At 41.4% G+C, this 16,487-nt stretch overlaps 1 long non-coding RNA gene across 8 annotated transcripts in view; it reads left to right on the top strand.

Moving 5' to 3' along the window:
* Positions 1-8,968: 8,968 nt before the first annotated feature.
* Positions 8,969-16,487, top strand: part of E430024I08Rik — a 31,389-nt gene continuing 23,870 nt past the window's right edge. For 4 of the 8 annotated variants that reach the window (XR_001781001.2, XR_003950547.1, XR_003950543.1 and 1 more), the window contains exon 1: positions 9,438-9,999. This is a non-coding gene — a long non-coding RNA (RIKEN cDNA E430024I08 gene). Of the gene's footprint in view, positions 9,415-9,437; positions 10,000-16,487 lie in introns of those variants that run through there. The other 4 variants (XR_003950546.1, XR_003950545.1, XR_003950544.1 and 1 more) reach the window with 4 other exon arrangements.

Genomic DNA, 16,487 nt, shown 5'->3' with positions numbered 1-16,487 from the left:
CCCCACCATATATGTAGTCCATGTACTACTCAGTCTTCTCTCACAACAACTGGATCGGGGGATGTCCCTTAAGGTGTTGCCTGTCTGTGCAAACTGTTCCCCTAACTTGGCTGCCTTGTCTGACCTCAGTAGGAGGGGATGTGCCTAACCCTGCAGAAACTTTTAAATTTTGCCCTACTCAATATCTCAGGGCATAAGCAGAAAAGGAAGATTTTTGGCTAAAATATCACACAAATGACATCTAGGTAAAGTTTTCACAGAGTCTATTTTCCACTGAAATACTGTGACCCCAGCTTCCTCTGGCTGCATTTACTGTCAACACTCCAGTCTTCCAATCCTATGAGAACAACCGTTAAGCTCCATGTACTTTTGCCATCTTACGTTCTGATATTTTCCATATTCCTTAAAAAGGGAACATAGATTCTGTCGATCTGCATAATCATCTTTTGATACAATTGTTGTTGTTGTACCTTGCTACTCTGCTGCTGTGATTGAATCCTCTGATCAAAACCATCTCAGGTAAAAAAATGGTGTGTTGTACATGGTTCTGTCCAATCACAGACCATCATTTGGGGAGCTTAGAATAGAACCTGAAGCTACAACTGAAGGCAAAAAACACGGACAAACATTGTCTCATGGCTTGCTTTCTTGCTTGGTCACTGTCTCCTGCTCAGCTAGCTCTCACATCCAGCCAAGGCTCACTTGCTTAGGAACATTGACACCCTCAGTGCAAGAGCCTTCCCACATCAACCATCAACACTATCTCTCATAGATGTAGAAACCAGTCATCTGGTAAGGGCACAGCCTCAATTGAGGCTCCTTCAGATGACTGTAGCTCTGAAGTGTTGAGAACTGAAGACAATTATGATACAGAGATAATATTGAATGAGGAAGTTGTACAAACCCCAAACCAACACTCTAACCATATAAATTACTGGAGATCCTACCACCGCATGAGGGAGTTGGAGTTTTGGCTGAGCCAGGACAAAACAGTAAGTGACCCTGGCTCAGAGCAGGGAAAGATACACTGGACTGGGTGTTCAGAGGCTGTGCTTCCCTGCGGTGAGCTGTCTTTAACCCTGGGTTCCCAGGCCAGTGCTATCAAAGAGGTGGCTAAAACAGCCAGAAGGTGAACAGTGGAGCAGGTTGCCCCACAGACCTGTAAATAAGGCTGCTGGTCCAAGGAAGATATGCTAATTTTGTTGGAATGGATGAAGAACAACCTTCCATCTACGGACAGCTCCAATTTCAAAACAACAGAGTCACAGGTGGATTGGGAACAAGGTTGATCAGGAGGGGAATAAAATGAGGTCTTTGTCCATTCCACACTGTAAAAAGAGAAAGGGTGGGGTGTAGAAACAGCCTGATTTGGGCCCAGATGCTGTTTCGAAGAACTCTCTGTCATGGGTAATATAGTGGGTCTCGGTCCTGTTGTTAAGAAGGATTAAACACAAGATTCAGGGGGTGGGGGGAGTACTAATAACTAACTTGATTGGGATGGAAAGAGTCTTATTTCCTCTCAATCACAGAATACTAAAGTGCCACACACATAATGGATGGCCATACGGGGGCAGGATACCCAGCAAATTCCTCCACTCCAAAAATGAAGACAGGATGACAGCTGTGAGCCATGTAGCAGGGTTCCAAGTCTGCTCTAACCTTCCCAGAAAATAAGACCAGGGGCACACTGTTCCCTATACCAGGCTCTGGAATGTCTTCCAAGCACCTGGGGCTACGACTCTCCAGTTCATCCACTGTAGCAGGCAGGGTTCCACCTTTGTTTTAGTCATCTCCCTCCACGAATCCTCAAGAAAAACCTGAAAACCAAGGCACACAAACACAAATCTATAGACAAGGCACTGACACAAAGAACAACACTGACACATATCCTTAACAAGCAGCATTTCAACCCTTCAGTTGGGAGTCCTGGGAGCATTGGGGTTCCAGTCAACACACCAAGATGTTATGCCAAAGTCACAGGAGCCTCAAAGACAACCAAGGAACCTATTTCAATGCAAACACACAAAGTTCTTTATTATGAATACAGTAACAAGGACTCTCACCAGTCAAATTCACATCTAGATAGTCCAAATCAAAGAATCAAATCTAGGGTCCTGTGTATTTATTGTAGTTACTGCAAGACTGGGGAATTTCCAGGCAAGTCAGCTATTTAATATTTTAAAAACTGTATGTCTGGCATATCTGCAGGAACCAAACAAGGGGGCAAAACCATCTGAAAACCGTGATGGGTAACCTAATTTTTTTTCTGTACTATGTCTTAGTTATCTATATGTAGTTTGACCCTGCTTTTATACTAGACTGGCTGTTGGTAAGTGTGGGTAGTCATAGGATGTTTGCTCAAGTGTTCTTTGTGCACTCTCAGAAATGGAGTTGGTTGAGCTTCATAAACTCATCCGTGTGTCTGAGCATTTTATTATTGAGAGATAGTCCTGTTCAACTACAGGTCATGCCTGCAAATAAACTAGGTACTCTGTCCACAGACCTTCCCCACTACCTGTTACTGTAGATCCTAATATCAGTTGCCCTTACCACTGGAACAGAATATCAGTGGAGATTTCCTCTCCCTCTGTGCATGCCTCCTATGGATACCACACATACTCCTTCCTTTCCTGCCTCATTCCTGTCACACACGCCCCACTTGAGCAGACACTCCATCCTCAACTACATGCCACACCTGCCAGGAGACAAGTTAGGCTGTCCATAGATCTACCACACTATTTGTTATTCCAGATGCAATTTTCACAGTTGACCCTAGCATTGTACTAAACACCAGAGGCAGCCTAACCTTTGTCCTGACTATGTCTCCTTGTGGATTGCTAAGATCATCTCTTTCTGACTGCCTCTTCTCCCAACTTCCAACATTAGCAAGCATTCTCTCTTGAACATACCCACCAAACAGTTCAGTAAAAGAGGCAACACTCAGCCAACTCTCTCTGCAAATCCAGACATTAAACAGTAGCCCAGAAACAAAACTCCCACCCAAACAAGACACCCCCAGAAACAAGTATCTACATCAATAATTACCCCAAATCTAGAGGCCTAGACACCAGCATAGGAACATAATTACAGATAGAAAAACAAGTCACCAACAGAGCCAAGTGATCAATCACAGCAGGTTCTGAGAAGGTAAAACATGCAGCAGATCTGATGCAAAAGAAGCATCAGACATCTGGAAACAGGGAAATCTGGAAACAGGAATATCTGGAAGGTGCATGATGAATATACACAGAATAACCTTTGGGTATGAACTGACAGGCAATTTTTTAAGGCTTAAAGATTTTCTCTCTTGTTTCTCAATCCATAATCTTTCTCTCTCTCCTTGGCTCACAGTTTGAGGCTGAACACACTCTGTATTCTCCTGTGCACTCTCCTTTTCTCCTATGAACGTTTTTTGAACTCTCACATTCCTACACACCTCTGTGTTGCCTTTTCATCCTCAGAAACACACATATCTCACACAACCATATGTATTCTCCTTTCACTCAGCCACACACTCTCCATACACACCGCACATTTTCTCTTCACTCATTCTTCACATGTTCATCTCACTCGCTCTTCACTTTCACCTCACAAGTTCTCTCGACTTTTACTCGTCCCAGTCTTTTGTTGATACTCCAAAAACTGGTACAAAAAAAGGCATTATATATTCATTTTCAAATCAAATTTAAAAGAATAACGACATCCCACAGAGAATCAAAAATTACAATTGTTCCCCAAAATTTCAAGCTTTCCCTATTCCTAGACCTGTAGCCAAAATAATAATAATAGTAATAATAATCTTATCATTATTTAAACTTTAACTTTTGACTTATTATATGTCAGAGCTCAGAGGCCAGCTTCTTTGATTTTTTTTTTTTTTTTTTTTTTTTTTTTGTGAAGCTCCTAGGATAAAAGACAAGGGCAAATCTGCCAGGCAGTGGCCAGGAAGAATCAAGTTAACCCTTAACTCAGTAGTCCCACTTCTGCTCATTGTACACAATGACTCTCTTAAGAGTCCCAGTGTTTTGACTTAGTTTTACTAGTACAAGGTTTTACATACTCTATACTTGCTTCTCCAGGAACCACTCTTAAATGCTGTATAAAACTTCTTTCATAACTTCAATAGTTTTTTTTTCCTTTTTTGGGTTCCCAATGTTGGCTTTAATTCATTTTCTAATATTTTCTTCAAGAGTTCTTTACATGTCAAGTATTAATCTGGAATTACCATTGTGTACTTATTACATTGTTTTCAAGATGAGAACACACATGTACCTGGGTCATTAAGACTGTGCTGTGCTGTGCCCTGTGTCTCAATTTTTAATTTTCTTTTCTTTTTTTTTTTTTTTTTTTTTGAGACAGGGTTTCTCTGTGCAGTCCTGGCTGTCTTGGCACTCACTCTGTAGACCAGGCTAGCCTTGAACTCAGTGATCCGCCTGCCTCAGCCTCCCAAGTGCTGGGATTAAAGGCATGAGCCACCACGCCCTTCTAATTTTTAATTTTTTAAAAGTCATTATATCAAAGTATAACTCAGGAAGCTAAACACCAAAAAACCAAACAACCCAATAAAAAATGAGGTATAGAACTAAACTGAGAATTAACAACAGAGGAATCTCAAATGGCTGAGAAACACCTAAAGAAATGGCCTTGGTATTCAGAGAAATTCAGATCAAAACAACAGTGAGATTCCACCTTACACCAATCAGAATGGCTAAGATCAAAAACTCAGGTGGCAACACATGTTGGTTGTATCCCTTTTTTTTTTTCTTGTTTTTTCTAGACAGGGTTTCTCTGTGTAACCCTGGCTGTCCTGGAACTCATTTTGTACACCAGGATGGCCTCGAACTCAGAAATCCACCCGCCTCGCCTCCCAAGTTCTATGTACCCCATTTGTAATAGGGTTATTTGATTCTCTGAAGTCCAACTTCTTGAGTTCTTTGTATATATTGGATATTAGCCCTCTGTCACATGTAGGACTGGTAAAGGTCTTTTCCCAATCTGTTCGTTGCCATTTTGGTCTACTGACAGTGTCCTTTGCCATGCAGAAGCTTTGCAATTTTATGAGGTTCCATTTATCTATTGTTGATCTTAGAGCATAAGCCATTGGTGTTCTGTTCAGGAAATTTCTACTTGTGCCCATGAGATTGAGGCTCCTCTCCACTTTCTCTTCTATTAGTTTCAATGTATCTGGTTTTATGTGGAGGTCTTCGATCCACTTGGACTTGAGCTTCATACAAGGAGATAAAAATGGATCAATTTGCAGTCTTCTACATGCTGACTTCCAGTTGAACCAGCACCATTTGTTGAAAAAGCTGTCATTGTCCACTGGTTGTTTTTAGATCTTTTGTCAAAGATCAAGTGATCATAGTTGTGAGGGTTCATTTCTGGGTCTTCAATCCTATTTTAATTGATGAAAGTGTCCTTTTTATGGAATTCATGTCCTCTGGTTTACATGGCCACTATAAATACCTGAGCTTCCATCCTTACCTAATTTGAAGAAATGGTTGTATGGCGTGTGTCTTAACACTCCTATATTTGGTCTTTCCATATCTTCACATTTCTCACAAATCTTCCTTCCTTTCCATGAATCCAACGCTGATGATGCTATGGCAAGATGAATGATGAGTGAACTGGCAATATAGTCCCCTACAAGGGGATATCTGTACTTTTTGGTGTTTGTACAAAGGCTCATCCTACATTTTTAAACTGATGAAACTGGAGATCTAGAAAGAGCAACAATCATGTTACCTCAGAGAAAAATGCTTCTACAGGGCCAAAATATAACTAACTAAACAAAAAGATTCTGACAATAAAACAGGAACTTGAAGTTGGTATTTATAGTAGGAGTGTGTTATGTGCATGGCATAACATATGCGGAAGTCAGACTGTTAGGACTATTATAATTTCTATTCAGGATGTAGTTAAGAAGATAATCAGGGCAGTGTTACACTTATTATAGGAAGAGAATAAGAAAAATAAAATTGAAAAACCAAGGTCAATGTTTGTGTTGGGTGCAAGAAGACTGATTTTTTTGGCCTTGTAAGAATAGTAGTGTGCTGGAAAACTTGAGGAATTTTGAACCGATCAGTATAAGTTAATATTCAGCCACTGTCTCTCCTCATTACAACATTGTGTGATATATGAAGAGTTAAATTTGTCAGAAATATTTTTACCATCATTGTTAACATGAGTTATGTTCAGTATGGTGAAACATGCTTCCATTATGAATTGGACTATATTCCAGAGCCCTTCAAAAAAGGATTAACTTGAATCAGCTGTTTCCTACCTTAGAACCCTTAATGAAGAATTTGTACCAGGGACTTTTGAAGTCCAAGTACACGAAATAGGATACCTGAATAATTCTACAAATCTGTTAAGTTTGATGAAAGAATATCCTGCATCACTTTTAAATCAGGGAGCATTTGTTATTAGTGTACTGAAGGACACCATCTATTAGTGAGAAGTACTATTTGATAATGAGATAGTATTCTGTATTTGGTATATAGCTTTTAGACTTGGCCTCAGTATTTAAGAAGATTGCTCAGTTTTCCTCAGCTGTATATAGGCCCTGCTGTGCTGAAGTAACCCACATTCTTGTATGTTGTATGAGATATTGAGATACATCCATTTATGGCAAAGGAAATCTGGAGTGAGAACTCATTATCTAAATAACATTTGACATGATCAAACATAACTTTGGAGGACTGCTGTCCCTTCAGTTGCTAAATAGACACACTGCACTTTAAAGGGGATCATATTTCATATTCAGCAAAATCAATTTCAGTTCATGTTCCGGTAGGCCTGTTGAAAAGCCATGCCTAAGTTATCACTTGGGCTTCTAAATAACTTTTGTTTCTTCAAGCTTTGCTTTGTACTATTTTCCCTCTTAGTGAATATTTCTCAATACCCTTGGGTAGACTGAGTGTGACTTCCCTTGGAAGCTCTGAGGGAATCATCCCCATATTTTGACTCTCCTCAATATAGCCTGGACACAGGATAGAATTAAACTTAGATTACAGGCAGTTTGTCATAAATGTTCATCTGAAGACAGAGACTTTTATTCCATAATATTTACCATAAGTGTCATACTCTAAGTGCCTTAAATGCCTCACTTATTCCTTCAGAACTTCCAAAGGCTTTGTAGGAGTTTTTTTAATTCTCATTTTTGGAAATTTCCATCCTAATCTATATATGAATCCTTCTTTATTAAAACTATTTCTTTCTTTCGATCATTCTAACATTTTATATTTGTTAATATCATAAGATACAATAAGTTTAACAAATAAATTCACATTCTACTATGACAACATTTATTCAGGGGTGGGGAACAAGGTATGTTTATCCCCTCTTTCTAAGTTCTCAATGGCACCACATCTCAAAATTATCATAGTTCAATGAAAGATGTCAGTGAGTTCACTGGGTTTACATACACAAAATTGACAAGGTGTTTCTTATGCGACTATGGATATTCTAAATCAGTCACATTAAAAAGGCCTTCCTCGGGCTGGAGCAATAGCGCAGTTGTTAAGAGCATGCACTGCTCTTCCAGAGGACCTCAGTTCAATTCCCAGTAAGCACATGGTGGCTTGCAACCATCTATAATGGAATCCAACGCCTTCTTCTGGTGTATCTGAGGACAGCTACAGTGTATATTCATGGACATTAAAAAAAAATCTTAAAAAAATGCCTTACTAGCACTTAGTAACTTATACTTGTCTGTTGGGATCTGTGAATATCAAAGTCATTGTATCCTTTGTTAGTATGCCACTTTTGGAGGTATGTGGATGGGAAAACTTTTAGGTTCTTTTGAGGAGCCATTAAATCTGTAAGGTAGAAGTTACTAGAATCAGAACAAAACAAAACATTAAGATGCAAAACGAATACTTTGTAAGTCTGATATTTCTTCTTTGTGTAATAGGGATACTATTGACTCGGTGGGACCATCAAGAATAATGGTGCCTACCATTTGATCTTGAACCATGTGGTTATATTACCTAAAGACCTGGTAAAATTAAATGGTCTATGCTTTATATCATTATCAAAAAAAGACACCAAGCCCCATGATTGCTTACATTTTAAGAGGATTCCCTAGGTGAAATTTAAAACAACAACTGAAGAAATAGTGGTTTTCTGTTGTATGAGAACTGGGCCCCTGAGTAAAGTAAACCTATTTCCCATCAGGGAATTCCGGGTTCTTGCATAGCCCCCTTATGACTTTCTTTGGGGCAGGAAGGAAGATGCTGATAGTATGAAAAAGAGGACTGGGAAGGCAGATGAGAGAAGAGACAGGAGCTGATTTCACATAGCACAGCAAAATCTTTGTGCTAACCCTGAGCCTAACCCTAAACCTGTAACCCTAACCACACTAACCCTAATCTAAACACTCTTTATCTTAATCCTAACCCTCTAATCCCCTAACTCTAACCCTGCATCCTGTAAGGGAGTTTTCTTAATTATTCCTTTTGAAGTGAGAAACCCTTGCTATATCTTGGTCTTTTGAGAGTTTAAGATCCACCTTTAATCCAGGCTACACATTCTTTCTGAAACCTACATACATAAAGGACCTTAAACAGGGAAGTTCTTTCAAATTGTCTACTTCTTTCCCTACATTTTTTAGCAAGGTGTTTTGTTTGTTCATTCATTCATTTTGTTTTGTTTTTAAACTGGCATTAGTAAGTACGTATTTCTTCAGAATTCTGGTAAGTTCTCAAGATCCGCTGAGATATCAAGCAATGTGAACTCAACAAGTCCTTGATTTTTCTTCTTTCCCTTGGCAATGAATGTGCTAAGCCATTATTGGACTAGGAGGACCACTGTCTGTGAGACATTCTATTAATCCCCTTTCTACATACATAAAGAAATTCGTCCTATGAGATGAGGTACGATTATCTGTACTAATACAACTGTGGTTTGTCTCCACCCTGCCACTGAGGAAGATGCGCTGGCTAACAACAGTGCTCTACACTGTTTGTCATCTCTTTCCTGGTTTTCTCCCAAGGTTGTTTCATACCTCTTTGGTGAAAAGGACCTGCATTTCCCCTGGTCCAGCATCAAGCTACAAAACAAAACTCTTGTATCCTAAAATCCTCTTTAGTGTTATTATCCTGGGCATCCTTCCACTGGTGAGCCAGATTGATAACTCCACTCCCAGTTTAGTAAAAGGCTAGCGACCTTGATTTCAGGAAGAAGGGGAAGTGCTGTGAGGAAAGCTCAAGCAAGCCAGGAAGTAGGTCATGGTGAGTGCAGGACCACTGCTACAACGGGAAGGAGCAGGCGGCTGAACAGCCTGAGCTGAAATGCTGTCTCCACTCCCACCGCTCGGAGGATAGACACAAATGCTAATGGAGAGCAAGTCAGACCAGAGATCTGGAAAAGGTCTGACCCAAGACTGGAAGCTCTATTTAACCTTGAGGAGGGGTAAGACTCATTGGGCAATCTAGGGCCCCAGGCGGATCTGCCAGTCAGACAATGAGGAGGGTTCTTCCGGGTGGCTTGCTGCACGTTCGTTTTGGAATGCAGGAGTGAATAGTCCTTTCCGTCCTGCTTTGAGTAATGCTGTTGGGTGCCATTGGGGACCTTAAGCGAGCTCCGAAGTTGAGACATGGTGAGTGCGAGATCACTGCCCACAAAGGGGAGGAGCAGGCGGATGAACAGCCGGAGCTGCAATGGTGGATCCTCCTCAAAGTCGGCCTGGGACCACAGATAGAGGAGGCTCTAGGAGGATAGGCACAAATGCCACCCGAATGCAAACCACTCCCGAGATCTGTAAAAGGACTGGACCGGGACAGGAAGCACACTTTAATCTAGAGGCGGGGTAAGACTCGCTGGCCAATCAAGGATTCCAGGGCGAACTGCCAGTCAGACAATGAGGCGGGGTCTTCCGGATGCCTTGCTGGAAGTTTGTTTTTGCTCTACAGGATTGAACCGTCTCTGTGTCTTGCTTTGAGCGCTGCTGTTGGGTGCTGTGAGTGGACCTCAAGTAAGCTCCGTTTTTGAAACATGGTAAGCGCATGGTTACTGTCTATAATGGGTAGGGGCAGGTGGCTGAGCAGTGGGAGCTGAGGTGGTGTGTCCTCTCTGGGGCTGTATGGGAAGCCTCAGCCAGATGTAACCAGATGTGGCCAATTGTGCGGTCCTTTGTGATGCTCCTCACTTGCTAAAACAGGCGGTGAACTCTGAATAACATCAGTATCAGGGCTGAATCAGCTCAAAACATTAGGATTAGGGGCTTGCTTGTAGAAATTTCACGGGCAGGATGCCAAACTTGGAGAGCCCTAGTTTCTCTTGAATCTTCTATAAGTTTTGCCCCCAGCATTTACCTATTAAGTATAAGATCCATTTGTAGTTAATTTTGTGGAGCTGTTAAAAGGCATCTCATGTGTTGGGTAGCACTCCCATACTAAGCTGAGATGTAGAAGAGTAGAATTGATGATTTAAATGGTTTACCAAGCTTAAGAAATAGTGACAGTAAGTAGCATTTAGCTGATGGAGGACTGTGTCAAAAACACCCCACAGGTTAGTATGCTAAGCAGGCCGGTTAGAGACTAGGATGCTAGGATTCACATGTTTGCTCCCCAGGTTTGTCTACACAGCTGGCTCCAAACTATAACAAAGGAGAGACAACTGTGATGTACAACCAGCCACTTGGCACATGCTCAAAGCAAAAAGCAGGTCTGTAACAAGCTGCTCAATCCATCATTACAGAGTCACAACCAACATTAATGCCTGGTGTGCCTAAAGCTCCCGTTTTCTAATTGAGAAAAGCATAGTTCTGCCACATGGAAAAATTACACTGGTTGACATCCATTTGAGAAGGAAAAACACCTATGTGCTTGCAGACAGGAGCTGAGCATGGCTGTCCTCTGAGAGGCTCTACCAGTAACTGAGACAGATGCAGATACTTACAGCCAACCAATGGACTCCAGTCAGGGACCCTATGGAAGAGTTAGGGGAAGGATTGAAGGAGCTGTATGGTATACCAGTCCCTTAAGAAGACCAATAGTATCATGTAACCTAGACCCCTGGGAGCTCACAGAGACGAAGCCATCAACCAAAGAGAATACATGGGCTGGTCCATGGTCCCAGGAACATATGTAGCAGAGGACTGCATTGTCTGTACCGAATAGGAGACTATACACCTAATCTTGTAGACTTGATTCCCCCGGGAAGAAGAATGAGGAAGGTGAGGAGTGGGTGAGAGGAGTGGAGATGGGGTGATGGGGCAAGGTCTCAAAGGCAAAGGGAAGGGGGAGGAGGGTAAAGAACCTTGGGAGGGAACCAGATCATGGGCCACAGTTAGAATGTAAATAAATAAACAGAGAGAGATGGAGAGACTGAGACTGTTGTATGGAGGGCTACCCTTATCAAGTAATCTTTCCCTAAAGTTCTCATGTATAAAGAGTGATATAACTCCTTCTCAAACCCAGGAACATATTTGCAGAGCCAATAATGGACTGGAGCCTAGGCCTTGGGAGCTTTTTTTGTGGCTACAATGTATTGAGAATTAAATAGATCTCCCTTTCTAAAGCTTGGAAAGTCCTTGGGCGAGATGGTAATTTCCTGGGGCCAAGGCCTTCATGACAATTTATATCCTCAGAACGCAACTTTTTTTTTCTTTTCTTTTTCTTTTTTTTTTTCTTTTTTTTTCTGGTGTTTTGAGACAAGGTTTCTCTGTGTTGCCCTGGCTGTCCTAGAACTCACTCTGTAGACCATACTGGCCTTGAACTCAGAAATCTGCCTGCCTCTACCTCCTGAGTGCTGGGATTAAAGCGTACTCAAACACTGCCCAGGAGTAATGTTCTTGAGATATGGGGTAACCTCCTTATGCACCTTCTTAGAGGAAGGTGAGGTCTTCTTACAAGTCTCCCATTGATTTCCATCTTCCCTCTGTAAGTAGAATACAAGCTGCTATTCTTAAGAGCTTTACTTAGCACAAGACATGGCTTTTGCAACACCTCTCCACCACAACTTTTATTCATTCTTTTTTGTTTTATATATATATATATATATAATATGTGTATTTGATTGCTCTCTTCAGAAACAACAAACAGAAGAGGGCATCAGATCCCATTACAGATGGTTGTGAGCCACCATGTGGTTGCTGGGAATTGAATGCAGGACCCCTGGAAGAGCACTTGGCACTCTTAACTGCTAAGCCATCTCTCCAGCCCACTTTTATACATTCTACCTTCTACTTTTTGGCTTTTTCATCCTCTAGGCTCTTGGACTTTGGGCCCTGTCACTGAAGAATCACCCTTTGTATTAGGGCACTGGTGTAATTAAGAAATAGATTCTGGGCCCATTGGTCGTGCAAACTTTATCTGCCTCAATACAGGGGAACGCCAGGGCAAGAAGTGGGAGTGGGTGGGTAGGGGAGTGGGTGGAGGGTATGGGGGACTTTTGAGATAGCATTGTAAATTTAAATGTGGAAAAGACCTAATAAAAAAATTAAAAAAAAAAAACGAAATAGTGTCTGGAATATCTTTGCTGTAAAAATCTCCCATCTACCTCATTGGCTAGACTCTCCTGTTCCTATTTAAACTGTCTAAAGTATAACATGAAGCCTGATCCTAAAAGAACATAGACAGAGCTGAATTTGTGCTATCATTATAGAGATTTTTTTTAAAGTAATCTTTAATTGTGTGTAGAGTGATTTCTCCTGGGAAGGCATGTGAAGTCTAAGACAACTGTATCTTCAGCCTTTAGAAAGATGTTTCCAAGAAAAACTTTATTGTCTCAGGTCACCTTGCTGCCAGTCTGTAGGTCCCCAGGGAAATGACCTTGCTTGCCTCTTGATTAAACTTCCTAAATTCTTTAGTTAAAAGGCTGTACCCCAACAGAGTTTTTAAATTACCCATTGGAGTCATGGAGTGAACTGTCCATTGCAGCAACAGGAAAAGGATGGGCATGTGGAGCACGGCTTCTGCCTTCCGACCAGAGCATGGGGAACAGGTTCCTGTGTACACTGCACAGTGAAATAGGATAGGCAGTAGCTACATCACAGATTAAAGTTTAAGGGAGTCAGCTGCAGGGGGCACCTTTATGAAGAAAGACCTGATACAAGCAGGGTGAGTGAGTGTGTAATTTCCCAGCATGTATTAATTCATGTATGTGAAGAAAAACAGACCAGATTGCAGGGGTGTACAGTTTGGGTACGTTAGCTTGAGCCAGTGAATATTGACTTATCCATTAGGAGACTGCCTTGTGGAGATGTGTGGAATGCTCACTGATATAGTTAAGTCAGCTCAAAAAATTGAGACATAAACAATTGGCTCTGCTGTGTTTGTCAGCAGTAACATTGCACATAGGGACAAGGTCACACACTGTCTTATTAATGCCATTCTCTCTACCAGGTATGTCTGCTCTTTTTTAAAGGTAGTATATGTATCTGTTTTCTTCAGATATATTTATTTATCTTTTTAAAAGGTCAGTTGTTGGTATTACTTTTTGAATTTCATTTTCTGTATGTATCACTGCTGTAATCTCTTGTTCGTTTCTATTCTCCAAAGTTTCCTCATCATTAAGAATTTCATTCCCTTTGTTCAGAGGCTTTCATATTTGTTTCTGTTTAGAGCAATGTCTTCTGTAGCTGAGACCTTGGTCATTATATGTAGTTAAGACTTGCTTTGAAAACCTAATCCTGGCTCTGCTGCACTGTGCCTTCAAGACAGTCATACACCTCCTTTCAGGCTGGGCACTATTGCTCTGTGTGAAGAAAAATGAGTATCCTCTAACCTCCATGTCTCTTTTGTGGGAATTACAGATAAAGAGGGACAGTGTAACAATTGAGTTCATCGACCAGCTTTGAAGCTTGTGTAGTCACAGCACAGAAAGGCTATGGAGGGCAGAAAGCGGGAGCTTTCCTGTTTTGACAGTAGTTGGCTTTAGTGATGAGTACTCAGGTAATCAATTTTAGATTTTCAGTAAAAGTCCAAACTGGCCATTTTGGGAAGTTCACAGACCAGGGCAATCAAGAATCTGCATGTAAACTGAATTTATTTCTAGAAACCAAATTTCTGTAGTTACACTTGTTCAACCAACACAGAAGATCTGTACAAACAGGTGTCGCTGGGCATACCAGGATTGTTATATTTTTGTCCAATAGTACACAGCCTGCAAGAAAATGTATGAATAATACTTGGTGTGTTCTAATACATATGTCTAGTCCATGAACAATATTGTACCATAAAGACTGTTCAACATTTAAAATAATATTTGAGGTCATAATTAATCATTTGAACCGTCTCATTTTTTCCCACTGCTAAGTCTCAAACCCTGGGACAAATGACTGAGGTGCCTATCTAACAAATCAAAGCGGATGTGGCTGTCAATTCTCCTTGACATTCTAGTTCCTTCCTGTTACAAGGTGTGCCTGTTAGGACTGCCCCGCTAGGCCAGGGGTTGGTCTGTCTCTCAACTGCCCTTTCTTTTGTAATTCAACCATTTGATTAACTGGTCTTTTTTTATTTATCGTTTACTCCGCTGACTGACTGGTTATTTTTTCTAGACTAATAGGTTATTTCTCTGCCTTTGAAATCCGCCTGTTGAACCTAGATTAGATTAGATTAGATTAGATTAGATTAGATGAGATGAGATGTAGGTTTTTTTAGGAAGTCCCTTTGGGAGGGGTGGCAGAGGGGGAAAGAAAGACATTAGGTTGTGTGCACAGAGAGGAAAGGGAAGGAAAAGGGCAAGAGGAGACCACAATGTCTGGATTATATAGGAAAGAGCCTCTGGGAGAAGGCAGCCCAGCCTCTGGGCTGGAAAGTTCAGGGTAGGGGACAGGTTTTGCCAGCTAGGGACTGAGAAAACCTGGAGGCCAGGTCTGCTTTGATATGTAAAATACACACCTCAGTGCCTTGTCTAGAACATTGACCTCTTGATCTGGTTCACCCCACTACCCTGTACCCTCTTCTCTCTACTTATTAGCTTCTGTCATCCCTACTCTGAAATTTCCCAGTTATCCCTATGTCTTGCTATGTTCTCCCTTTTACCTATAATAAAATTTCTACTACACCACAACTAGGAGAAGCCATTTCTTTTCCTTTTCATTTCTTTTTTTTTCAATCACCTTTCACTGACCACTTCTTGCTTTCAAATTAATGCCACGTCTTGCTTTAATTGTTGTTACTGTTAGATTTGACAGAAGTTTAGCTACAGGACTTCCCAACTATGAGGTAGAGATAGCTCCACTAGATATTGAGTATGGAATGCAATGTGCATACAAAGGACCCTGTGTCTTGGCTGAGTAACAGGAAGTGCTCTGTGTGACTGGAAAGTTCTACTAAATCAAATTTCCCAGAGTAGGGCTCAGTCTGTTCCTAGGGTGGAAGGGCAGAACTGGGAAGGCCTCAGCTGTCTGAGTCATTTGATTTCTGATCCTCTAATACAGGAGCTGTGTCTGTCCTGAGGCCCAGCTTGGTTGTCTATGCTAATGAGGGACTCTGGGCAGGCCTAGCAGTCAGGAGCAACAGTGGGAGGTTACTTGTAGGTTCTCTCCAGGATTGTCCTGATGTAGGTGTAGAGAGCAGTGGGGTAGACCACAAGCAGGTCAGGAAGTATATGGGGGCCCCTGTTCCGGACCAGGAGGGGCATGACTGCTGATTCTTATCTGCTTGGACTGAGATAGCCTGTGGTTCAATTGGTCCATGTGGTGACTTGGGCAGAGGCTCTTGGCCTCTTATTCTACCTGTGTGTATTCCCTGGAGGAGTGGGTGAAAGGGGGGGATGGGATGAGATGTGACCGGAAGACAATGAAGCCCTGGCAGTGGGAAGCCCTGGTGCTTATGATATCACTTTCCAGTGTGCACACACAAGCATTGCATTTGGTGTGCAGTAGGAAGACAGATCGGAAAACTGAAGTCTGCTTTCTAGACATTTTGAATTCATTTCTCATCCAGTTTTATGTGACAATTTTTGTAAATAGTTTTGGAAGTGGTATAAAGGAGGTGATGGGGATTGTCCTTTGGTAACACTTGATCAGAATCTTTGTACCTTTCCACTAACACCGTGCACCTTGCTTGGCATGATTCAGGGAAATTCAATTTCAGGGTACAAAAGGAGTGTCTGAGATGCAGACGTTTCCTAGGTGTGCATGGTGTTGGGTAGTGGATAGGTGTTGTACTTGAGGTAAAATTGCACACATTTAGTGTATGTATCTGATGCACTTGGACATATTACCTATATCCATACAACATCATTAACTACCACAAACAACCAGGAAACCATGTTCTCTATGTATTCTTATTCTATCAGGTTTATGTGGTCTGCAGTATACAGAATTCTCATAAAATGACAGAATTGCTATGAATCCCAGAAATCTCCCCAGCATATTTTCCAGGCACTTGGAATTAATTTAAAGAAGAATCAGAATTCTCCTGCTTGTTTCAGTTAGATTCGTGGTGGCCTAAATTATAAAATAACCTAACTTCTCATTAGTAGGTGACAAGCTGGGTGCCTCAGGACGACACTGAGATGAAGGAAGACAATAG

The sequence above is a fragment of the Mus musculus genome, chromosome 13 (genome assembly GCF_000001635.26).
Source record: "Mus musculus strain C57BL/6J chromosome 13, GRCm38.p6 C57BL/6J".
In the NCBI taxonomy this organism is placed as follows: Eukaryota; Metazoa; Chordata; class Mammalia; order Rodentia; family Muridae; genus Mus; species Mus musculus.
Note: the sequence above shows the minus strand (reverse complement) of the source record. Positions and strands in the feature narration are given on the sequence as shown.